This window comes from Aptenodytes forsteri, unplaced genomic scaffold, assembly GCF_000699145.1.
Source record: "Aptenodytes forsteri isolate BGI_AS27 unplaced genomic scaffold, ASM69914v1 Scaffold1, whole genome shotgun sequence".
Taxonomy (NCBI): Eukaryota; Metazoa; Chordata; class Aves; order Sphenisciformes; family Spheniscidae; genus Aptenodytes; species Aptenodytes forsteri.
Genome location: NW_008795035.1, coordinates 5,080,117 through 5,107,678, shown reverse-complemented (window position 1 = coordinate 5,107,678; position 27,562 = coordinate 5,080,117). Strand labels below are relative to the sequence as shown.

Sequence of the window (27,562 nt, the reverse complement as noted above, 5' to 3'; positions counted from 1 at the left end):
TTAATCTTCCTGAGGACCTCAATTTTCAAAGCACCCATTGATTAACTGCAACGATACTACTACCTTTATTATCACCAGCAGCTGGACATCAGGTCAATTTTAATCGCCTACTGTAGAGATACAAGTAACACACACGCTAAATGAGTTACCATTAAACTGCTGTCGCCTTCATCACCCGTAGACACACAAACACTGTGTTGCTCAAACTTTTGCCAAAGGAACTAGGAATTTAGGATAAGGTTATGTTTTCAAAAAGTTAATCTTTCAAAGGATTCAAGAAGGGATTCTATAAGGGACTTAATAGAAAGCTCTTTCGGCTGTGTCCAGCATTAAGTCAAACAGTACCTCATGAAATGAAAATAAAAGTAGGTTAGCTACTATTGTGGCATACATACATTTCAGGAGGAATATAGCTGTATAGCTGCTGCACTTCAGGAAGGAAAAGGAAAACATACTGATGTTGCCTTTCATTTCATCTATAGCAGCTCCACAGTTACACATGCAGCTGTTACTAACAATATCAGAAGCTGAATTTGCATCCAGAGAAGAAATGCCACCCCACGCTCCCTTCGCAGCACAGAGGTTTTCAAATCCATCCTCACAAAATGAACTTTTCCCAACTAATAACAAGAAATAGGTGGTTTTATTGCTCACATTAGCGTAACAGCAGCTGCAGAGAACCCCCAGCAAAGTCCCACAGAAACAAACCTTGTGAGAAGTCTCCATTGTCAGGCCTGAACATGGCCCACCATTTGTTCCAAACACACAATAGCATTTATTTTCCCCTCGTTGCCTAAGGACCCACTTTCTCCTTAGTTCCCAGTTCAGTTTCTCCATCTGTTTTGGGAAGTACGTCAACAGTTTTCTGGATGAAGTGGGTTCATTTAGAAAGACTATTTATAAAAACTTTCATCTCTTTTATCTCTCATTCTGCTCTTTACTCTGTTACTATTTTGGAGGAGGAGGAGGGGTTAAATTTGTACCAAAAGCGCGCTGACCAATTTGCGTCTGAAGAGGAATGACTACGCACCCACCTTTTAAATGTTCCTAACGGCTTTGCTCTCCCTTTGCTGGGTGCAGGGAAGCTTCCCTCCACAGTGGACTCTTTGTTCACTCTTTGTTCAAATAGACTATCTGTCTATTTTCAAACTGGTAAAGCTTAACCAGCGCTACGCAGGATGTGCCTGGCCAGGGAAGCCAACGCAAACCAGCAGGACGCTTTCGGCACCGTGTACATTCCCTCTATATGATGTCACTCCTACTGCTGACTGGGGGGGAAATGCATTTATATGATTGACTTTTAGAAAAGATATAGGCAAAGTACAGAAACTATTTGAAAATTGTTAATTTCAGTATATTTCAACATATTTTCTGGCGCAAAACACAGAAGAGGTAAGGTAGAGCTACATCCTCACTCCTTTCCCAGCTAGGAAATGTTTGCTGTAAAATTTGTGGCTATCCATGAACTGCAATTCAAATACGGAACTCTAATGTTAAATAAGCTGGTGCCAAAAAGATTTTGGAAATGCATCATTGTATTACTTAATTCTACAGTACTTTTTAAGTATGCACATATCATTTGGTTTCAGTGTAAGCTCTGTTAAGTAAGATAGTGTTTTTCTTTGGATGCGATAGTCTGGAATAATAAGCACATTATCAGGAATTTATTACAGTCAGCTCTTCTACTGATACGGATTCACACGTCTTTCAGCCTTCCTGATTCAGTTTCTCCAAATAAATGATGGGGTGTGGGGAAGGAATACTCACATTTTTCTGAAGGAAGAATTTATAGAGTATTTTGAAGTTTTATACATATTATTTCATCGTTGCATCTTCTTAGCAGAGAATAGGATGCATATCCCATGGATGTGCACCATCTTTCAGAACTATTACGAGAAACTGGATCTTTCCAGAGGGAGAGAAGGAGGAGGAAGGACATTACAATTGCTGCTATAGCTTGTCCTCATAGAATCGCTCATGCCAAAGTGAATGACGATTCACTGAGCTCGGTCTTGAGCAGAAAACTATAGGTAAGAGATTGGGGGACTGAGGTTCTTATCCACAGAGCTGTTTTTTTGGGTGTTTGGGGTTTTTTTTTTTTATTTGTTGGGTTTTTTTTCCACAGAGCTGTTTTTTTGGGTGTTTGGGTTTTTTTTTTGTTTATTTGTTGGGTTTTTTGGGGGGCGAGGGGTGTCATCTTCATCTTAGAGCTTGGATTCTATGAATGCTGGTGCCTTATTTTGGGACAGCTGCACTATTTCTTACTCTGGCTTCTCCTCTCTCCAAGGTTGCCCTGGTAGGAAGGGTCACCTCAGGTCCTGGAAGAGATGATGCTGAATGGCTATTTACAACCAACCGTGCTCAGAAAAAGTAGCATCAATTTCATGTTCAGCCTGGCCCTAAATGCTGATGGTTCAGCAGCTGCACCACACACCGACAAGGAAGGACAGCAGCCATTCCAATGTGAGCTGTGCCCCTCGTACTAAAATCTCTGCTGACTTGTATATTCCTTTTATGGATATCTAACCCTGGATATATAATCCTTTCTTTTCTTCTTTTTATTGTTGTTATTTTTAATGAAAAATATTTGGAGTTAAAAACATACGAATACATTTTATAGGAAATTATGTATGTTAGTGGTATAGAACTGCATTACGTGCTTAACTATGGATTGATCCCATTCAACTTGAACTGGCAGAACTCTTAAGAGTAAGGCACTTTTGGGAAGTCCTGTTATCTTTAACTACATCCAAACCAGAGGTAAAAACCAAATCATTTTCAGTTTGGACTCAAAAGCAAAACTATACTCTTGAATTCAAATCCAGAGATGTGATTCTAACCTCCTCTCATCCATCATCAAAAATGTGGGACGGAGTGGTTCCGAGTAGGAAGATACACCTCAAGTTCCTTTCTACTTTTAAGTAACGTTCACCCTATTTGCTACTGTCAGAGTGGCAAGAACTCAAACAGAATATCCACACCAAGGTCAGAGTTCACCTCTCTAACTACTGATTTGTGTGAGGGAACGTGAAGAATTTAATACAGGCTGCAAATTGTTCCATTTCCCTTAATTATTTTCTCTGTGTCAGATACAGTTCTTTGGTGGGTGTTTGTTTTTGCAACCATAGTGATGAGATATATTTGCTGGCTGCAGTCAAAATAATTCCAAACAGTTATCTACTGGCGTAATTTTTTATTCAGCAAATCCAGACATCTGCCTGCTTTACACCCAACAGGTAGGAATTTGGAGACTATACTCCCAAAAGAGGTCTTAAATTATTTTTCTAAATCAGACCAATAGTTTATTTCTTTGATACATTCCCACAAAAAATCAAGATCGCTCCTCACACCAACACAGAACTGCATCCATTCAAAATTTTCTTATTAGAATCATAGAATCATTGAGGTTGGAAAAGACCTCTAAGATCATCGAGTCCAACCGTCGACCCAACACCACCATGCCCACTAAACCATGTCCCTAAGTGCCTCATCTACTCGTCTTTTAAATACCTCCAGGGATGGTGACTCAACCACTTCCCTGGGCAGCCTCTTCCAATGTTTCACCACTCTTTCAGTAAAGACATTTTTCCTCCCATCCAATCTAAACCTCCCCTGGTGCAACTTGAGGCCGTTTCCTCTCATCCTATCGCTTGTTACTTGGGAGAAGAGACCGACCCCCACCTCGCTACAACCTCCTTTCAGGGAGTTGTAGAGAGCGATGAGGTCTCCCCTCAGCCTCCTTTTCACCAGGCTAAACAACCCCAGTTCCCTCAGCCGCTCCTCATCAGACTTGTTCTCCAGACCCCTCACCAGCCTCGTTGCCCTTCTCTGGACACGCTCCAGCACCTCGACGTCCTTCTTGTAGTGAGGGGCCCAAAACTGAACACAGTGTTCGAGGTGCTGCCTCACCAGGGCCGAGTACAAATTATTCCATTCTTGAGAAAAAAACCCAGATGACCTCATTGAAATCATAAATATAAATATTATTCAGAGCAACTTCCTTTATAACGTGTGCAGTAAATCACTTTTCCCACAATGCCGCTCTGCTACTACTCCTCTTGGTGTGAAAAACTGTCAGTATATGATTTGACAAACTGCTGACAAAGCCAACTTGATTTTAGAACCATATAGGAATCAAACACTCACTGGGAGATCATAGTTATCTGGCAGCAGTGTATTTAAAAGCATGCGCGTATATGCGTATAAATACACATTGGCTAGTTGACTTTACTGACCTTGGATGTAAGCAATGATTTTGACAGATCCATACTGCTCACAGCTTTGAAGAACAGAGTTTAACCCCCCGTGATTAGATTGGAGGCTCCGATTACAGTTTTTGTTGGCGTTATGAGTGATAGTGGGATAGTAACCTTTTCAGCTGCTGAAGTCAAAACCCACCAAGGACCACGAACCGGAGCCCTCAGCAGAAAGTAAAAGCTGAACTTCACGGCAGCTTGCTCTGCTACAGCAGACTGCGGCTTCTCAGGACAGGAACGCTGTCTAGCTAGCCACCCCTCCCGCTGGCCTGATAGCATCTAGCGGGAGAACAGGCAGAGAGCTGGAAGCAGGAATCTCTTCAGCCGTGCCAGCACGAATTGGCAGAGCTTGGGATTCCAAGCACGTATTCACGTGAGCAGGCCTTATTCTCAGAGCTGGAATAGCCCCATTGAGTCAGTGCATCCAAAGTAATTGGATTATGAAGCAAAAGTGAATTCTATCCTGGTGTTTTCTCTACGTCACTTCCTATTGATATGTGGTGCTTTCAATTCTGTTCTCAAAAAGAGGAGGCTGTGGCTGCAACGTAACTAGACTTACAGTGTAACCAGCCAGTTAACAGCGCTGCGAAGCCTGTGCATTGCGAAGAGCTGAATATGCTGGTAGGAAAGGTAGGAGGTACTTGGTTTGGGGGACCATCAGTGGTTAATATTCTTTCAAGTAACTGGGCAAGTGCCCAGCTACTCTGAACTGCTGAAATGCCACAGAGCAAGCAGTTATTTTGCTAACACTCGCTGGCCGCCCCCGGGAGCTGCTCTAAGCCGTTATTGGAAGTAGCAGAGGGCTCAAGGTTCAATTTTTTTGCCAGATTACAAAATGAGATTGATTGTTGAAAGGAAACTAAGGCATAGTCTTGCTCACATAAACTGGAATCAGCAAAATACTTTTTTGTCTCTGGCGCACAGTTTGAATCCAATCTGAGGACAGAGACGATTTTAGGGGCTTCAGCCTGTTCCCTGATTGACAGCTTTCCAACATACTCACTTTCCATCATGAAGAACGCATTGTCACGACGACTGTAAAGGAACCCTTTGTGCAGGACCGAGTTTAACAATACAGCATTGTAGGAGCAATTTGTTTCCCTTTCATTAATGAAGATGTATAGGACATTAAGTACTAGTCACTGACTTTTCATCGTTTCTGTTAGAAGAGATGGCATCTGCTGTTCCCAGTTTAAGCAGGCGTTGGGATAGCTGTCAGAGCAGTTGATGTCCTCCAGGATGGGTGTTGCTAGTGAGTATTATTGTTTAAAAATAAAAATAGTTTCTAAACAAAATGTTGTGGGAGGATGAAAGTTCAGTTAAAGCTGGGCAGCGGCCAGCCTGGGTTTCATGGAGTAATTGCTAATTGTGTAAGCTCTGCCCAGTGCTCTGTTTACCAAGGATGTTTTGCCCATTTTAGCTGAGGTGGGGCTCATTTCCTTAACAGACACAGAACAGAGCTGCAGTCTGCTCTGTATCCTGCTCGACAGAGCATGCTCAGATCCTTAGGCATTCACAAAAAGTAAAAGTAACTTCCCCCCCCTTCCTGCCATATAGTGAGCTCACATAAAAGGATCAGGATATCCCTCACGTTCAGTATTTACCTTCTCTTACTTGTATATTTCAGAAACATTCAAGGTCAAGTGCAATTCAGTGCTTGCCCCAGTTAATCCTTCCTGTCAGACTTGGTTTAAATGCGGCATTCCCAGTTTTCCATTTTGATCATTAGTGCATGCGAGCAGTGTAAGAAACTGAATGCACAGTCCCTGCCTCGAGTTTGTTCAGTAACTCCTGCTCGCAATTAGTAACAGTACAGCAACACATGTGGTGTGCTGGTACTAGCAAACCTCAGTCCTGACTGCAGTCAGAAGACAGCTAGAATTTATTTGTTGCAAAAACTCGCGGTGGGTTACAAGCTCTACGGTGGATATTAGTGCATTCGTGTAAGTGATTTACCTCTCATAAGAGCCACTAGCTGGAAAACCACAGCATATAAAAACATTGCTTTGTTTGTTAACGAGCTCTTTTCTCCTTCATTATAAACTTAACCCAAGACCGAATCAAATAAAGAAGTCTTTTAAATAACCTAAAACTTAAAGCATGTGGTATCTGATTGAAGGAATGGTTTTAGGATGCACAGAATTCTCTGCCAAGAATTCAGAAACAACAGCCACAATACTTCTGCAAATCAGTGCCAGGTCAGAGGATTATAATTATCATTCTACTATGATCATTCTTCTCATGCCACGTGACACCGGTAATTTCTGCTACGGTTGCAGTTAGGGCACCCACTTCTACTTTGCTATCTTGTAAACGTTACATTCTTAGAAATTTTTCAGCTGTTGTGAGGTATTTATATAATCCCATGCTAAATCGGAACACTTGAACTAGTATCCTGAACCCATTACACAGAACTGGGTAGGCACTGGATGGCCCATATGGAACTGTGTAGCTGTATTACACGTAACGGCGCTGGAGTTAATTATGTCTGCAACAGCAGTCTTAACTCTGGATTCCTCAGCCTTTGCCAGGTTACATCTAGAACGTGGAAAACCTTGTATGACTGTTTAACAGGAATATGATCCACATACCTCACCCTTAAAAACGAGGAGGAAAGGATTGAGTACATCAGTCTTTCACTTTTAACAATGACACTGCACTTGAGAAGGCAACAGATACCAAATAAAGCAATTCCTTGCACCCTGTCCCAAATCTGAGTCATAGCCCTGGGGACCTCAAGGCCTCTGAATAGTATTTCCTTTGCCTGTTGTCTTTAGCTTATTAGCACACCCATCCGACTGAAGGAGACGGCTGCTGATTGTGTACCACCTTCAACAGTAAGACAGGGTGGGTCCTGGGGGGAAGGATGTGTGAAGTGCCATGGAACAGAAACTGTGCAGCAAAAACTTTAAGGAATATTGTTCCCCGGGGTTTAGACACACTGAACTGCGTACCAGTGCTTGAGAACGTGGTGCACCTGCTGAAAAGTAGGGGCAGCCAATTGGGCAAAATTTGTGGAAAAGCAGAAGAAAATCCTACCTTCCAGGAAAAGTTCCTTTCTGTTGAATTGATGTTCACAGCCTTCAACATACCCCTGACAAGTTCTATTTACAAAAAGTAGCATGCTTTGTGTTTTGGCCAGGCTCGCTGCACGTACCGATACTACGAGTTTTGTTTCCACTCTTTCCTATTCCTGCGTGCCGCACTCCCACAATTCTCTACAGCAGGGTTTGGCTGTCATATTTCGCAAGATTTCACAGACAGTGAAAACTACATACTTATAAAATGCTTAAGTCCAGTGCTTCTGGATCATGTTGGAATTATCGAGACTACTCATATTAGCTCCACAGCAGGCTTCCGTGATACTGCCCAAAACCCATCTGACTTCCTGCAAATGCGCTCTCTGTTTGTTCTGAACATGTAGCATGAACGTATCTGGAATCTCCAAGCTGCAGCATCTCTGCTTAATCTACCGAACATCCATAAATCCTGGACAAATGTAGAAAAGGCTCAAATTCCTCCAGCAAACAAATTTCCAGATGGAAAAAGAAGACATACAGAGGGAAATCAGACCAATCAGACCCTAATTCAGAGATTCCTTGCAATCCCAGTGCTCTCCCTTGTCAAGAAGGATGCGGGCACACATTCTCCCCTTTTTCGACGCCAGCCTTCTGCTCCTTCGATACAGAAGTCAGTGTTTCAAAGGTATCATGTGGCACACACAGAAATGCCACTGAGTTGAAGAAAAGACCTTGCCTAATTAGCTTGGCACCTGTTTAAAAAGAACGTTGACTATAAGCAGGGCAAACAAGCAGCGCACATACCAACCCAAAGCATCCCCCGATGCTCTTCCACTACCTTTTGCTTTCCCCTTAACAACAGACTATTTTCCAGTTAGCTGAATTAACCCTTCTGTGTTCCTCCTCAATAAAAAACCCCAAGTAAGTAAGAGCTGTATCTCATGGCGCAGTTTCACAAGAGTCTGAGCAAAACAAAAAAAAAGGGGGAAGATTCTGTTTCCATTCTCTCTTATGCCATTCCTCCCTTCTCTGCCATGGTCCCACCCTTTGCACCAACCATGGCACTAAGCAAATATTTGCGTGAAACCATTCCGTTTATTAACTCAAGAAAACTCTTCCCTTTTCATGCTGGGTGAACAGGGTGAAGTGGCTCGCAGAGGAGTCTGTCAAGGGCTGGACCAGACACGGAGTAAGCGCTGGGTGCGGTTAGCTGGGAGCAAAGGAAAAGGTTATCCTTTCAGCAGCGGTAAGCTACTAGATCAGCTCACCTTGCCTCATGGAACCGCAAGCTCAGAGGTTTACCTCTAAACTCTTGTAGCCATGTAGATAATCCACTTAAGCCAATGTCTTTACAGGGACTACGGGGAAAGAACATGCTTAGCCAACAGGATCGGGCTGCTGTATGGACCCGGAGAATTTACCAGCAATTCAGAACTCCCTTCTCCGCCACTGAAGGAGACGACCATCTTGATAGCACCTCTTGTCCAGATCACGAGACATGGCTGCATTTCCATTCCAAACATCAGGGGGGGACTGCTCCTTTGGTAGATACCTAAAAGGAGAAGAAGGAGAAAGAAAGAAGGAACCAAATGAGAAACTAAGTGCATCTACTTTTCTCTGCTTGCTTTCTCTTTTTGTTCATCTTTAATTCACATTTCAGCATTGTAAGAGGTAACAATGAAGGAAATTTACTTAAAATAAATTGTGAAAGGATTACTTCAGGGTTTCACTTCTCAATAGCAAGAACAAAACAAAAAATAGCCCTATTTAGTAAGACAGGGCCAGTTTAGAGTAACACGTCGCTGAACAGCTATTCTCTGGTTCTCCCGCTCCATTCAGCTGTCTCTCCCCAAAACAGGCAATAACTAAAATACACGGAGATGGCCAGAGAGAAACTATTGCTATTTCATGATCTTTGGAAGTGAAGAATAGCTGAAATCATAATTAAAAAACCAGGAAATAGATGTTCTCCTGACATCTGGGTGAATCAGTGCACACCCAAGAACACCATAGCACGTAATCTCCTCACTCTGCTGGTTCCGTTGGTCTCTTCCACGTTTGTCTCACTCACACTATGCCGTGCACCAGGCACACAACCCGTGGTAATTCCAGTGAGCCTTTTGCAGATAAAGTCATGTTACTGTGTAGTATATAACATTGCAGAAGGACTGATTTGCAAACAAATGTGCCTTTTAAAAGTATTAAGGAGCACGGCTTCCCAAAAAAGAATAATTTCTTTTGCATGCTAACAAAATCTCACTTCATTTTGTTTGAGGTGTTTGGTTTTTTTTAACATAGACTCACATTTACCTCAGGAAACCCTTTCAGACGTCAGAAATTAATCTATTTTAGTTAAATGGAAAGCAAAACTGTCTCCCAAAACTTTATTGAAATCAAAATATATGGAAATAGAAGATTACCTTTCAGCAGAATTTAGGGGAAAAATCTGCTTTTGGCCATAGCCATGTAATATGTGAGTACAAAGTAAGATTTAATTTATTATGAAACGTCGGAGTAAGTCTTAATGTTTCTAATATCACTTTTGCTACTTGCGGTTTATACAGAATAACAGCAGTTATAGGCCAGTACGCATTGCTAACTGCCTTATTCCTAAAGCTTATAATTTCCAAAATTACGTTCCATAATTAAACAAAACAATACTATAATATAAGAGCATTAGTTTTAATGAAAACCAGTTATATATCAGTCTTCAGCTTAATTTGCTCTTCGCAGACCCCAGAAATAAAGGGATTAACTATTGCAAATCCGCCTGGTACTTTACATTTAATCACAAGCAATTTATGATAATTTATTCCACATGTCTGATACCACTGAAAAAATTTGCAAATAAAGCTTGCTGATGCCTCCAGGAAGTGAGCTGTTCATTCTGTTCTAATATTAGCAGCAGACTACAGCAATGCAACATGTAACATTCATTCCATACCCCCAAACGTCGTGAGCCATCATTTTATGCACGTACAGAACAAACGAGTGTCTGACAGTGATTGGGCCGAGGGTATCTGCCACGTGAGTACTGAAGGACTATCAAGAACTGAAAAAGAAACTTCGCTGATGATTCAGTCCCACAGTAGATAGGTATCAGAGTTAATTTGCTGCTTTTTTCATAATGGAAGGAGGTCTCAAAGTGAGAAAGTACTATTGACTATGGCATACATTCTCCATTCTTGATATTGCACGCACCCGCAGTGCTGGGGTTTTTCCCTTTTTTTTTTTTCTTTTTATCAGCTAGATGTTTGAAAAGCCAAGTTTTCTTTTTAAACCCAGATGCTGTAATAGAGGGGCTGACTTCTAGGGTGCTCTCGCCAATGACTGGCTGACGTACCCCTTGTACGGCAACCAGGGGCTCACAGCTCCTGCTGAATTTGACGGCAGTGAGATACTACGGACTCCCTGATTAGCGCTCTCTTGACTCTGGATGAGGCCAGGGCACCTGGCTCTCCCTCAATTTACAGTTCAGAATTAACTAGGAAACCTACTATTGGCACACTCAACTTCTAATTTGGGAAAAGAAAATACTGTCTGGCAAGCTTGCAAGGCTTCTGACCCTGGTCTGCTGGAACAACACAAATCACACTGCTCTGCTCTGCGTCCTGAGCTAATCAGTCTTTCCTTAGCTTGCACAAATCCTTTAAAACTGGTCTGCGTGAAGAGGAACCTGCGTAACAGATCCACCGCGTCTTCTCATCATTCTATGTCCAGATTTAGGTGTATAAATTGGACATTCTGATGTGATTTTTTTTCTGAGATTTTTTTTTGCTTCCATGTGAAAGCATAACATGGAAGCGGGCGTAGCATTTTTGGGAGCTTTCAGGTTCCATTAGGCAAACTAGCACGCACTAGGAAACAGTGGCATGAAAATGCCTGTCTAGCAGCTGCCTCAATGGCCTCCAGTTCTTATCAGCAGACAAAATACAGTAAAGTGAGTATTTAGACTGCAGAGAGAGGCCAGGTTGGCATTTATATTTAGATATTAATTAAGCTGATAAATTAAAGGCTATTTTTCCTTTGTCCATGTTTTTGAAAGAGTTCCAAGGTTGGCTTTTTTTCCCCCTCCTTCTAGAAGAACTCGTTCTCTATCTTCTTAACCATAGCTCTTCCCTCAAGGCTGCAAACCTAATTATGAGGGGACTCCAGGAATTGATTAATTTCCCAGTAGCACCATGTCTGCAGTCACCACGTGTATGTCATTAAGTAACGGTTAGGTTTCTTAGCTTGCTGTCTTTTTAAACCCATATTCTGGCCTGCGGAGACCAGCAGTGCCAAGCACCGATAGGTGTCTAGGCACAAAAAGTACTACTGACCTTGAAATTGAGATTACTAATTCACTTCCATTATTTGTTGCAAGCATTATTTTTCAGATGATATAACATCTTGCTGTATGAGATGGTAGAATCCAAGCTGGCAAAACTCAAAGAAACCCTGCATTACTAAACGTCTTCAATCATTAATAAATAAATCAGTTTCTTCTCAAAACTAAGTTAAAACCGCAAAGCAGGTTTAAAAGGCTGGAAGTACTTGTGCCACTGGGTAACAAAACATGAATTCTGACAAATTAAAAAGATAAGTTCAATTTTCTTTTTTACAAAGATGGCAAACAGAAAACGACAGGTAGTCCTGGAGGCCTCAGTTTCTCCACAGTAATTCTCATTAACATAAATTTATAACTATGTATGCGAACACTGAATTTTTAAAAGAGATCCCCAAGTAAAACTCAATCACGCTGGAGTTTTCAGATCTTTGGTTGATCCATGCGTGGCTCAGGTGTGATTCTGGGCAATCTGTTGATTTCCCCATTCCAGGACATTCATTTCAGAATTTCGTTTTTTCTCACGTTGCTGTCATCTGTCACCCAGAGGGGTTCGGCCAGTTCAGTTATTTCTGCAGTAGCCAAACAGAAAAGGCAGAATGTTAATAACAATATAGCACTGCCAGGAAACAGTTGTGAACGGTGAATTCAGAGCTATACTAGAAAAGAACTGTAAGCAGATTTCAGGTGAATAGCTTTAATGAAAATAGACGGTATATCCTATTTCATTTAGTACCCAGAGACAGAGGGAATTAAGATTTAACAATTAGAACTTTTCCTCACGCCACTGCTGTTGTTCTGACACAAACAGATTACACACCCAGATTAATCGTGTGAATAAGGTTTAAAATAATCATTAATTTAGAAGTAAGAAAGAATGCCAGCACCTTGAGACCTGGTTGGTGTGTCATCTCTCTATGATTCATTTGGCTCTGAAAACCAGCAGCATTGTTACACATCTGATTGGGGAATATACAGTTTAATAGATCTGAATCAGTAGGTAGAAATAGAAATTTCTGTAGCCCCTGCAATCAGATTAGGTAGCATTTTATTTAAGTTTTAAAAATAAAATTCCTGCTATTTTTGTCACCAGGGAAAGTTCTCAGACATGTAAATCACTAAAACTGCCCCATGTGTTTCAGTAAAATTCATGCCATGTTTACAAGCAAATATAAAATATGGAAATCCTTCCCAGATACAAAAGCTCTTACTGCCTATTGTTTTCCTCAGATTTAAGCATCATTTCCTGTTATATACCAGAGTTTTTAATGTTAATCCACTACTGACATGCCATTTTTATGGGCATTTTCAAGAGTTCAGATGATAGCGTGTTGATCATTTTAGCAATTCTTAGCTCTCAAGCAGCTCCTGTTTTCTCTGAAATCCAAATTATCCAACAGAAATTACATGAGCACACACACCATTCTGTCATATGAATGATGATCTTTGAACACATTTCAGGAAAAAGTGTGTGCTGTTCTAAACAGCTTTAAAAATAGCTTCTGTGCAGACAGATTGATTTCTGCCTAGCGGTATTTTGTTCTCTTCTGTCTGTTTAAATGAATCACCTTTACACCATAAAATGTGAGGGAAAATGGAATGATGAGTAGGGGAATGAGTGATTTGTATGAGGATCTCAAGGATGACACAGTTCCATTGTGTCTTTGCAGTGTTCATCTTTCCAGCTGTAAAATTACAGAACACTTAAGCCCAGGATTTTAGGGCAGGTTCGGTATGTCCTTTCCTGAATCTATGGTTGGGTGGGAGATTCAAATCTTTCTACTGGAGACTTTCGGCTAAAGAGCAAATGCATGGCCAATCCGGTTTGCAGAAACAGATGTAGCTGTTGCTTTTCTACCAGAAAGCACTAAAGCAGAGGTTTGGAGTAATTCTCAGAATAAAAGATAAAAATAGAATTGAATAATTGCTAGTTTGTCAACATACGTTATGTCTACATTAGCAAGTAATTTGGAACGGATCAGTATACCAAAACAATTTGTTCTCAGGCCTTTATGCTTACACAATCTACTTTTCTAGGGTTTCACTTTGGACTAGATTTAGTCTGGTCCCCAGATTAAATGTCTCCCACACGTATGGTTTTACATCAGCCAAAGGATCAGTCATTGGTACAGACTGCAATGTCCCCATCAGGGCTTGGAGCAAACGAGGTGCAAACCTAGAGTGAAGTTTCTTCTTTAATTTTCTCCAAGAACAGCCTAGCTCACATGTGCCAAAACTATTCTGCAAACCGATCCAATACACTGGGATTTGCCCCCAAAATGCTAATGTAGATAACTCTCTTCTTAGACCCCTTTGTTCTCACACACTGTAACATCACCTACAGGCAGCTTCCAGACATTTGATTTTCATTCAAAAACCTGCGTCAGTTCATGTCTTCTCACGTCCTCTCCCACAAGGCGCTCTCACAGCTGGCGCCTCCACCTTCTCCAGTGACCCTCTTCCTGGGCAGCAGGAAACCCCAGAAATGGGGGTCATTGCTTGACAGGTCTCTTGTTACAACTTGGCTAGACCTTCCCAACCCTTGCAAGCAGCTCCCTTCAAGGGTTCCAGGTCAAAGGACGAGCGCTTGCTTGTACTTTTTCAATCTAAACTATAATTCATCTTTTTAAAATATAAAAAATAAATTGCTGTGCAGCTTTAGCAAATCTGTGCCCTTATAATATGATGGAAGACGGAAGATAAACAGTCATTTCTTTAAATTGATTTATTCAGAACTGTCTGTGGTTTCACCTTTCCAAATGAATTAGCAGCTGCTTTAAGTTCATGGCAGTATAACGTTAGAAGCCAAGTCCTCTTTTAACACAAGCAGAAAAGGCAACGAAGTTTCTTCCACAGCATTGTTCCATGAGACTCCAGTCCTGGCCTGATGGGATCATATGTCCCAATCCATTCTCTCCCTCTTCACTGAGATTATCATCAAGACTGCAGGAACTGATTGTGTTTGTTGCGATGTTCCTCTCCGGGAAGTGGACTGTTCGCAACAACTTGTTTTACAAAGCCCACGAATTAACATGGTATCAGCCTGAATTCTGTCTTTGGACTGGACCCAAATCCGAACTAATGGCCATGCAAAGACTACGAAACAATCACAAGGAACTGAATGGCACACGGAATTGGTATTTGAACTAGGTAGTCTGCTGTCAATCCTATAAATCACTTTGGTTTTAGATATGGACGCATAGTGCAATTTGCTGGCCCATCTATCACTTTTACACCCGTGTCAGCTGGATTTTGTGTAATTACAAACACTAGCAGGATAATAGGCCTACTGTCTAGCTCCCAGATTAGTTAGTCTACAGCAACTTTATTCCAAAAGCTGGAAGAAAAATACAGAACGTACATGTAGGACTGGCACTGGTTGATAGATACACAACTAGTGGATGAACTACACTTCGTTCTCCTACATGAAAAAAGCAATGGACAAAATACCTTCAGTAATGTACCTGGAGGATTTAACAGATGACATTGCTTGCGCTAAACTTATTTTATTAGCACCAAAAACAGCCGAGAATGCTCAACAATCCTAGAGTAAAATGACCTGCAAAATGGAGAGGCCTGTTAGTGAATGACTCCAGGGTAAGCTCAGCGGCTTACGGAAGTTTTACCAAAACTTAACAAGATCATGAGTTTTAAAACTCTTAGTTTGTTCAGTGCTCATGCGTATCAAAGGGTCACTGACGCCAGCATTTTCAAACTAACTTAAAAAACAAGCGAATGAGTTTGCTTATATTCCCTTCCTCTGCAATTTCGAGAATGTATGATTTTGACATTACAAGTGAAAATTTAAATAGAAAAACAGAAAGGCGTAATATAATTCAGAGTCTGCAAGTCTTCTGGTTTTGTTCTTGCTTTACTGAATGCTTAGGTCTACTCGGGTCTCGCAAAAGGACACCTTAAGAATGAAATCTTTTTCCACAACAAGAAAAGGCTGAAGATGCTGTACTCATGAGTACAAGAAACCAAACTCTACATAAAAATTGACTTAACGTAAGAGTAGTATGTGAATTCAGTGTCAGCAAATATAAAGATAAATGAATGAACTGAAAAGTACACATAGGAATTGCATGAACTAGCTCAGTTCTGCTTTTTGGAGACTTGAAACAAATGTTTATTCCATAAATTTGCAAGGCTAAAAGCTTTAAAGATATTTATGCTCACTTCTTATTTGGCTAGTATTCCTTCACTGCTCATGAGCTCACTGACTACTTCAGTACAGCCTAAGACTCTAGGTACTTTCACAACATAAAATGTCACATTTAAAGCAATACAAACAATAAAGAAAACATAACATGTTGATTACCCATAGCCCCAATTTCTAAGAATCATTGAATGCAATGAATGAGTTACCACTTTTGAGGGAGAAACAGTTGGAGGGATGCAGGATTAATAAATAGGCTTACTTTTTTATTCTAAAGATGCTGTTACCACATCAGACTGATTTGAGATATGAAACAAAAACTTCCACGTACCTCAGACCTTTTTCATTACCCACCGCGCCAACCTCAATGAAGCTAAAGGTGGTGCAAACCGAGAGGAGACTGTGCAACTGCACATGCTTCACTAGCTTACAGAGAGTCTAAAAGACAGAGTAAAACTATTCACAGGCAGAGAAGCTTTATCTACGGTGGACCTCCTACCAGGAACTGCCCTGATATTAACAATGATGGGAAACATTTGCCCATAATGATCGCCGAACAAAACTGCCAGTTATCCATTGAAGACAATGGCACATTGAATATCTGTATTGCTCGCTACTCAACAGAACTTGTTTTTCACTTGATCATACAACAAAGAATTAAAATCACCACAGGTGGACGCTGCTGCTTTTTTTGTGTAGAATATATTATATGTTCTGTTCTCTTTGTCACAATATTGAAGGAGGAGGTATTGTTAATGTAATTTAACCACTGTCCTCAGTAAAAATGAGTCTAATTAGGGTGAAACGGTATTTTATTCACTGAGAAAACAGACATCCATCCTAAATTCCTTTCAGTGACTAAGGCATGATGACACATTTGGCATTAATTACATGGTGGTGCTATAACACTTATTTGCAGGACTGACTGCCACTAAAAAATATTTTCCTACTCCTACCTTCAGCAAACCCTAGAAATAATCAGCGTAACCTGCAGCACAAATCAATTCCCAAGGACCAGAGCGCTTTGGAATAGCTACTGTTAGAAAAAAGCACCAAGGCATTATTTGCTCTTGACCACACTGAGAAAAATTATTCTGCCTCGCTGCCTCCTCTTCCTTCCTGAAATCCTTGCCTTGTTCTCCAGTGTATCCACAAGGTTGCTGGAATTATCATTTGCTTTGCCTGACACTCATCATATTTCATCTCCTCTTTGAATCTCATTTACAGGTTTCAACTTCCCTTTCCAAACGTCCTGTCTTCACCCTTCATGTCCATATAATATCTCTGTCATCGCCTCCAGTGCCTGCTTTGTCTCTAGACCTTTGTGCTGTCTAGACAGCTGAGGTAAAAATGCACCTCAGTACATTTTTCAGAAAATATACAAATATATTATTCAGGATTCTACCATGTCAAAGCCTGGGGATTAGGACAACACAGGAATACATGGGAATAACACGTTGCTGAAAAGAATGGTAAGACCACTACAAGATTCCATCTGCTACCAGCAAGCTGCTTCTAGAGACAAGCATGGAAACACTACAGATAACAGTCTGGACAATAAAAATTACTATAAGGATGATGTTTTTTAATTTCAGTGCTTTGAATTACCTTTTTTCCTTTTTGCGCTAATGACTGGTATAAGCATATAAGCAACGTTACTCCAGCTGTAACACAAAAAATCTGGACAGCTCCAGGTACCACTTAGCCATGCTGTGCTGAAATGCCTATCTTAAATCATTAAGCGATTATAAACTATACTGGAAGAAAACTGCCCTTAAAATCTTTTTCCTCAGAAGCTCACTTCTCTTTCCAAGCCTGCAAGTAATCCTAGCAATGAAAATGATAACATAGAAGAATTTAATTTATGTTATTATACCTGACCAAAAAATGCAAAATCTATCAGCATTTCTCAACAACTGTTGTAATAATTGCCAACAAAATTGGCAAAGTCCATGTTTTCACGTGCCTCCCAGGGATAACACGTATTATCCAGTGTACCCAATACCCTGGTTTTGTCTCAGATGTGAGGAAGGCTGAAGCTCCAGCCGGAAGTTTTTACAGCTATAAGAGCTGACCTAATAATGTAAAGATGACAATCCAGAGTTGGTCCTCCGTGCTGCCCGACCTCAGTTTGAAAACATCAAAATGGATGAATGCTAAGGGAACGCTCACTGGAGTTTGGTAGCTTGCTCTGTGGTCCCCAAACTCCTGGAGTTTTCAATATGCGTAACATTTCCTCCCTATTTTCCAACTTGTAATTTTTGGGCTATAAAAACTATTTCCCCACGCTGAAAGATTACACATCTCACTGGTATGTTATTGTTAGAGGAAGACACAATAAAGGAGGACATGTTATGAAATACATAGGGGAAAAGGTTGGGTAGAGATGGAAAGGGAAAAGAACATTGAGCACAGAACTAAAGTGAAATATTTATTAGTGAGAAAGGAAAAACTGAGGGAACGATTAAAGAATTATTTACATATGTATATTTCCATAGACAATTGAAAATTTGTTTATAACTGCAGCTAAGTATAATAGAGTGATGTGAGGCTTTGCTGGAGAGTTATTATTGACTGCTTTTATCACTTAACATACTACGAAGGCAGAGAATTTCTATTAGCTGGAGACCCTTCAAAAGCTATTGGGACTGTATTCTTGAGCATAGAAATTCAAAGTTCACGATCAACTTCTATCGGGTAGCTGCTCACCCTACCTCAGTTTCTCTACCTGTAAAGCACAGACACCCTATTTCAATTTCTCTACCTGTAAAGCACAGAGACCAACAGCTGCCTTCCTGACCTGTTGAAGTTCCTCTAGCTAATCTTGAGCATGCTTTGAAGTAAACACAGCTATGCACTATAAGCAGATTACTATTAGGTTTATCTGTCATTAGAGTGAGAAGGATATCAGAGTAGTTAAGTATCTTCTTTACCACTTCTTGAAGAAAAATCTAGTTTAATTTTTGCCATGTTTGATAGCCTTTGCTAGGATTACCAGTTCCCCAGCTGGACATAGGCTAACAAAGGAATAAATTAAATGAGTGACTGGTCCATGCCAGGATATGTGAAACAATGAGAACAGTGAACCTTAGTAGTAACTTAAGCATGCTAAGTTGGCACGTAAATATAAACCTTTTACAGGAGCAGCAGAAGTTATTAAAGCAACAAAGCTGTCCCCCAGCTTTCCAAGTTTAACTGGAATCGTGCAGGATTCCTAACAACACAAAATACGACATGCAAAAAAAATTAAGAAGTAACAGATGCTGCCAGGCTTGCAGAATAGTTTCCTGCTGATGGGAACAGAATCATCCCTCATGATTTTACAGACTGAGGCTCATTACTTTGATCAGCTTCTGCTAGAAGTCTACAATGGCCAGGGCTATTCCTAAGAACTTCTTTTGCAGGTCTTGGTTTTGCATTTCCTAGGTATACACAGAAAGAAGAATCAGACACATACTATGTTACAACCATTTCTTCTTTCAGATACATGTTTATTCAGTTTGTTTGCTTTCTTCTTTTTTCTTGGCAAGACTTCACAAACATTTTTGGGGAAGAAAAACAGATTTAAAAATCATTATTATAAGTCAGTGCAGACTGTATAATAGAAAGACTTTTACTGAAAGTAGGAAAGTATGTAATCTTGTTATGAAAAAAACTCTCCAAACTTCACCCAACCATGGGATGTCCCTGCAACTTGTGAAAGGCCACACCTAATTTCCACAACTCATTGTTGCTTTCGGTCACTTTCATACTTCATAATGTGTGAGATGCAGCCAGCAGAAGACACTTGCTACAGAAATAATGTTATAAATACACTCCCAAATGGGATATATTTATAAAAGATATGTAAGAAGCCACAGGATTTTCAATATACCTTTCAGAACGGATTAAGGCACTGCCCTTCAGTTTTGTTGTGGTCTACATTTTAGACAGGATATAACAAATAAGCACAAGAGGAAAGGAAAAGAGAGCAGTGGTTACAAAAAACAATGGAAAAAAACCCGAGAATACGTATGATGCTCAGTAAGTACCTGCAGGAATTCCTATCAGCAAAAATACCCGTAACAGTAAAGTCTCGTCTGAAGTGCCTATGAACTCTCAAGGGATTAAGCAGCCTTTATAGATTCTACGAAATAGAGGATTAGGAAAAAGAAACAAAATGAATCAAGAAAACAACTCGAGAGGTAGCAAAAGTAAATAAAATGGAATTCAAGAGGAGCAGAACAATGGAAGAAAAGAGAACAGGAGGGGGAAAAAAAATATGTTTATTCTAAAGCTTCCTTCTCTGCCATGATAACACTATTGCATTCCTTATCAACCAGAACCACATGGTCAGATTTGATTTTCTTCATGCCCTGAGTCTGAAAGAATCAGAAGAATGCCACTTATTCCTCCATCCAGCCACTAAGAGGCAAACTTTTCTGTCTCCTTCCTGCCAGTGTTCAGATCCAGCTGGTCTCCCAAGGTTAATTCACCTTTCTCCTCTCTGAATTTATTCGCAGTTTCCCAAAGTCATATCATATACAAATAGCCTAGATTACCACATGAAACTTCTTTGTTAACTTAACCAGTTCTTTCTTATTTTGCACATTCACTAATATTTTGACATAAAAGCCTGCATCGTTGCCCTAGTTGCATATTTGTACTCGTAAGCCTTGGAATTTGCATTCCTGCATGACCATCTCTATTCAGAAATTTTTTATCTCAGAGTTGACTCTACTGAATCATTTACATACCCTGTTACATCATGGGAAATCATGCCAGTCTTCTGCGAGACACCATTGCTGCTTTAAGTTTTGTCAAAGACTGCTGCCAGGATCAACAGAGATTAAAAAATGCTGTGTGGATTTAGTGATTGTTAGAGAACTCCAGCCCCACGTGACTTCTGTAAGAGAAAACAGTTTTTAACGCCAAAAGACTATGTAAAATGGAGCTAAATGCAAATGTATTCCCTCTTTGATTGTCATTTATGCAAATACGGGTCCATTTACATCACTGGTGTACCTTGCAACAAGAAGAAAAATCTATCGGCTTTTCTCCCACCAAATATAGCCCGTTAGTTTTTATATCACTAATTTTGTTCTTTCATTTCTTGTTTCCTATAGCTACTACTGCTTAAGGTTTCTCAAAGATAGTTGGGGTTTCACTTTCCATGTGAAAGCACTAGTTAAAAAGCTAAATAGCCTTGAAACTTCTGCATTTATTTGATATTACTCCTCAGTAACTCCTACCAAGATTAAACACATTTTCTTAGGGACCGTGTAAGATATGAACAGATTGTATGGATTAGGATGACTCTGTGCATTCTTTTGTATATCTGCTTCCTCCCTCCTAGATGGATTCCCAGACGTTTAAATAATAGCAATGCATACGGCCTGGTGATCTTCATAACGTATGCTTACCTTCTAATTAGTTCTGCATATATGATTGAAAATAGCTTTCTGCCATCGGAGACACTGTTGAAGGAGGCGGGAAAGCTGCGCTTTCCTTTTCTCAATGAAGATAAATAACACATTTTAAACACCGTTTATTCTGAAGTGGACCTTAGTCAAGAGTTCCCTATATCTAATGAGACAGAAATGCAGTTCAGTGGTGCTTTCAGGGGCTCCCTTTGCTAAGAAGGGAGTACAGGCACCCCCTTGTGGAAGGTGCCCAGTGTTCTAGGTGAGCAATACGTACACCAACAGAGCAGCGCTCTCATCTCGGAGCACAAAATACTATTCCTGCCGTCAGAGATGCTGCCTCTTTTCTAAAGAGCCCCAGCTAATCCCCCGTTTTTCAGGGGATTCAGGTAAAAATCGGAGAAAAATGGCCAATTCTGTATCGTTCCATTCCACTGAAAAGAGCAAACTGGAGGACGCTTACCAATACTTCAACGTTATTTCAGCAAGGAAGTTCTTTCTCCCCAGAACAGGTGTTCAAAGAATGAATGGTCTAGCTCTTCATTCTGGACCAGCAGATACGCTGTACGTTGCAATGACCATTTTAGTTATTTTGTTATTTATTACATTATTTGTGCTCTGCTGGTTCCTTGAGTCCTCAGCATTATATTGAAATAACATTTCTCTCCCATGGCACAAAGACAAGCTACCGACTAAGAAGTGCTAATTTACTAACCAATAGCGACAAAGAAAGACCAAAACGTTCAGAGTCTCAAATTAGAACAGTTGCCAGGGTCTTCAGACATATAAAATATTTTCTGTAGGCCGTGATGTCTGACATAAATACACTGCCAGAGTAAGGTCATCCAAATCAAAACCATAAATAGTGGAATGGTGGCAAAAAATGTTAAAAACAATTACAATACACATGTTCTTTTCCCCTTAGGACAAAAGATTCTCATCATGTTCCTTTTTGTTATGCCAGAAATATTTAACTGATTCATGTTTTGTGGTATAAATACATAAGTCAGTTTCTGTTCCTATTTCTTAACAGTTCATTTTATGTAACATACAGATTCATTTAAACCAAAATAAAGTATTCTGATCTCTAACGTTTCTTTATCTCTAAACCTTGACTACCACAAATAAACTTCTGCTGTGGGCCCAGCAGGATACAGCTTCTAACAAGCAAATTTAGCAAAGGTTTGAAGATGGACTAACGTGCATCTCGAGTGTTACTTTTAAATGTCATTACTTTGCTTCAAGAGACTGAAGCAGATATTTCCACTGTGGAAAACTATGGGAACAGACTGTTTTCTATCTTAACGCTATCATCACAGGGAAGTAAAATCCAAAAGGAGAGACATGACATAACCGGGCCACGACTGATGCACAAAGGCAATTCACAGCAGAAGATAAGGATCATGCTGCAGGCAAGGCTGAGCAGAGAAGCAAAGGCCACCGTAAGCACTATCTATAGTTAGCCCTAAAGTGGGAAGAAACAGAATGATCTGGGTTCACAAGAGGTCATGCAAAAATGCTGCTTTTCAGTTTCAGGAGCAGTAGCTTCACACAGGCAGGACTGCATGCTTGAACAACCCTCATAGTCAAACTAAAGTCATGGAGTTCAGGGCTTTTTTTTCCCTGCAGACAATCATGCTATTGCTTTTTATATGCAAAAATTGCTAACAAAAAGCAAATTTCAAACTCTCAAGCATGAGTATTCATGGAAACCAAAGTTTAAACAGATCAGTAAACAAGAGAGACAATGACCTGATTTCCACCCGTTATAAATAGGACCACGCCTCACCCACAATGATTTTGTGTCAGTGCCTGTGGGTGATGACAGAACTTTGTAGTTCAGTAAATGCAGTGCACTCAATATATTGGAAATAGGGTGGAACATCACTTAACAAAAGTCTCTTCAAGTAGGTCCCTAGCAAATAGTGCTTAAAAGAAGTCAGCTGAGATCATATCATGTACATTAAATACTGCAAATTATAAATAAAACTTTCGCCTAGCCAATGACATGGCCAGTCTCATTGTTCTGGTCACGATACCTTAGACAAATATTCCATAACTTGAAAATAAGAATTTTTAAATTACCTGAGGGTAGACATACGTAGTGCACAGTCCTGTGAAAAGATAAAGATAAACATAAGAAGCAATATAGCTTTGTTAATGGTGTTTCTGCTTGTGCTAATGTACACAGTAGTTCTCAGCTGAGCTATTTCTTGCCGATGAAAGAATTCTAGTTTCTTCAGAGTTAATACGGATCTCCCTGCAAAATACAATGTTATTCCTTGGAGACATACTTTAATATTTCAATATTCTTTTCATAAGTTACTGCTCTTGAAATGACAACATTTTTCTGAGAGATTCAGAGCTCTAGTGGTTTTTCAAGCCCACCTCCCGAATAAGATTCAGCCAGGCAGAGGAGAAAATCTTCAAATAGCTAGCATGATCAGTCATGATGAAACAGCTCAATTTGAAGAGAAAATATTCCATTATACAACAACTTCTCTAAAGGGCATGCTCTGTACAAGTCTAAGTTAGAGACCGGTAGAATGAAAATACCATGACGATGCGGGTAACTCAATCCAAACTTTAATTGGCAAGTGTTTGGCGGTCTTAGACGCATCACAAATTATTCCCTCCCCTTTCCCTCTCTCCCTAGCAGAATCTTTTGGTTATAAAACACCAACTGAGAAATCATAGCAATTTTGGATGTCTTCAACCAGATCTAATATTGGGAAAATTTCCACTTGTGTACCTACATCAGGAAACTTACTGCCGATACAACACGCAAGCATCCTGCTCCCCTTTCTTGTAAAAGGTAGGCTGAGAGACCTGTTTAATGGATTACTACATTTCAGAAACTACTACACCACGAACAGGTTGATTGCTCCTCAGCAACAAGCATTACAAGAAAACTCCACGCTGAAATTCGCAGCCAAAATGGGAGACATCAGTACAAGCGTCTGGCAAAACAACAATCCTTAAATCTTATCACATAAACTACTTAATTCTTTTTGTGCTGTGAACAGATGAGCATTTGGGGAATAGGTTAGAATAAGAAACTGAAGTTATATTATTAACCAGCAAATTAATCATTTTAATAGCCAGAAACCTAATAACAGCAAAGAAAAATGATAGCTACGCTCTGATTCATAGCATGTGTCAGAATAATGCTAGTATGAAATAATAAAATGAAAGGAGACAGATCATCCCAAAGAACATATGTTTTACTCCTGTGCAGTATTATTGAGTCTGTATTGTTAATCAAATTTGGCACATTCATCATTTTCAAAAGGAAAAACAAAGGAAAACAGGAAACAACATAGATACTCTCCCAAGGCAGTAAAGGCAGGTATTAAAAATATTCTCATCCAACCTGCGTATGATTAAATATTGTTTTAGTATTTTTTTCAGTATGAATAGAATTTTATAAATTGCCAATCAGCAGATACAAATAAAAATAATGTTTTCCATTATTGTTAATCAAATTTGGCACATTCATCATTTTCAAAAGGAAAAACAAAGGAAAACAGGAAACAACATAGATACTCTCCCAAGGCAGTAAAGGCAGGTATTAAAAATATTCTCATCCAACCTGCGTATGATTAAATATTGTTTTAGTATTTTTTTCAGTATGAATAGAATTTCATAAATTAAAAAACAGCAGATACAAATAAAAATAATGTTTTCCACCATGAAATAAGAGGGTATATCAGTGGAGCTCACAGAAAAATTTAATGCTCTGCCACTTCCTCTAAATAAAGATAGTCCACTTTCTGGACTTAATTGCGTATGATTAAATATTGTTTTAGTATTTTTTTCAGTATGAATAGAATTTCATAAATTGCCAAACAGCAGATACAAGTAAAAATAACGTTTTCCACCATGAAATAAGAGGGTATATCAGTGGAAGAGCTCACAGAAAAACTCAATGCTCTGCCACTTCCTCTAAATAAAGATAGCATACCACTTTCTTGGACTTAATTTATGTTCGTATTTAGTCGGACCTTGCCCTTTTTGCCAGCTTTGACTAAAAGATGATGATTTGTAGTACTGATACGTACCAATGCTTTTACCTATTAAAGTACTTAAAACATGCTCTATCTCACACATTACCGATAACCTTAAGGCAATTAAAAGCCTAACCAGCCCAGCCTTTTATGTAAACTAATGGCTCAAACAGCTCTATATGTTATTTTGGGTCTTCTCAACCATCTAGTTCTCTTTCATTAAAAAAAGAAAAAGAGAAAAGAGAAAGGGGAAAAGAACTGTAACTCTAGAACAGTAGGGGAAGTGTCTCTGAAAGTACACTATAATTTTATTTAACAAAGACTTAAAGAAAAAAGGGAAATACTACTGTTTCCAATAAACCAAATCTACCTTTAAGTCTGGTCAATTTGTATGCTGGCATAAATTAAGACACAAAACATAGACCAATTCTTTCACAAGTACAGCTTTTCTTCACACCGTTTAATAATGCAAACAACTGTTAGGAGTAAACATAGATTTTATCTGCTTAAAAGGAAACTGAGATGAGCTGAATAGACCTGTTACCCTTCCTGCAGGAAAGATGTTCAATTTACAAACACGTTTCTAGAGAGCTCTTTTTGTTTGTTTTCATGGAATACTATGCCATCAGAAATGAAAGTCTTCCAGGTGACAAGGATAGTCACAGCATAACGCCACTAAGAGATGCATGGAGCTATTTCTGTACACAATTTTGTGTACAAATACCTATTTTTATGTAATATTTCCATCAGAATATGTAAGTAACTATGTACAGACAGTGCATAAGGCTACAAAACTACAGAAGTTTTCTGTGGACTCTCTATATTACCTACCCGCACAGCGAGACAGAGCACGTGTTCTTCTTAATAATACAGCTAAGTATAATACACAGTTTTATAACAATGATTGATTACTGAATATTGATTTAAAAGTGGCTTAATTCTGAAACAAAAAAACCCCAAAAGATTTGAAACTTCTTAGACATTGCACATTGAGATAAGCAAAAGTAAATCATTTAAGCTCAAATATATTATGCGGCTTTGAACAAAAGTGTATCCACTTTATCATTTGCATACCACTATGATTAACCAGTTACCCTGATCAAAACTTCAGCTCTGTGAAAAGCATGAATGTAATTTTAAGTGCTAAGTAGAAACTACTAGCAACACAGGAAAGTAATTAAATGTCTTTTTCTGAAAACACTTCAGATTTCAAATCACATCTGATACTTCCAAAAGTATTTTACATTCGGCCAAGATGAGCAAAGTTTCCTCTCTATTTCAATTAAACAATTTCAGCAGTGCTTTTAACACGGCTAGGTATAGGAAAGCGTCACTTACCAGAACTGGCCACAAAGCGGTGCTATTTGAACAAAAAAGCATTTTATTTCGTCCTTAAAATGGGACGTACTGAATAACTTTTTGTGTAATAACCTTTGGTTTAAAAAACAACCCACAAAAGAGCCAGGTTTCATGTGAATTGTTGTCAAAACTGGCTGATGATAACATGTAGCCCAGCTGTCCATACAAAAAACATTTTCTTTTAAGCTTTTAAAATTGTCCAGCATTGAAACCTTACAACAGTAAGCTTGCAAGAAACCCATGATAGTTGTAAAGGGATTAAATGTCCTGTGCAAGGATCTACACCATCATTGAAAATCATTGGCTTAAGCTAGCTGGAAAGTAAACACACAGCGTATTCACTTAGCCTATCTTGCCGTAGTAGATTTCAAAACTAAAATAATAACAAACCAAAACATTTGTCATCAAAACGTTCACCTAACGCGTTCACGATATTCACCAATACTGTAGCGTTAGCGTCATGAGCTCATTCGTTGCGTTATGCAACCTCCTTGACCATTACAGAGTGTAAAAGGCTACTCGATTGTAAATAAAGCCCCGCGCTAAGACTACAGCTCGGCTCAAATTCTTGAATTTCAGCATCTTCCATTTGTGCAAGTATACCACGACACGACTGAAGCGGGAGCAGAAGCACTTTCGTGTACGGTGACGCCTGCAAAGGCGTGAGCGTTAAGCCAGGCGATCAGAAACCCCTCAGACAGGCGTGAGGAGATGAAGAGCTGCTTTGGGCCCAGCGGCATCGCTGCCCTCTCAGCACGTCCCCGCAGGAAGGCAAGGGGCTCAGCCCAGCAGCCCCAGGGGAAAGCTGGCCTCCTGCTTTCAGAGCTCCTGTCGGACTGGGCAAAAAACACAAGGGAATCCAAACGGATATTGTTTTTATAGATTTTTTTTTTTTTTTTTAACTTGCCGGGGCCTTTCCCTGCCAGATCTCGGTCTGGCGGGTACTCCTGAGAGGACACAAATTCGAGAGGCATGCTCCCGTCTGCCAGCGTGCCGTTTGCGCTAAGCCCGCCCACGCTGGGCACGTCCGAG

General features: G+C 39.8%; 1 protein-coding gene across 1 annotated transcript in view; it reads left to right on the top strand.

Moving 5' to 3' along the window:
- CFAP161 (cilia and flagella associated protein 161) overlaps nt 1-27,562 on the top strand; it is a 72,546-nt gene that overhangs the window by 39,549 nt on the left and 5,435 nt on the right. The gene's annotated exons all lie outside the window — the stretch shown is intronic.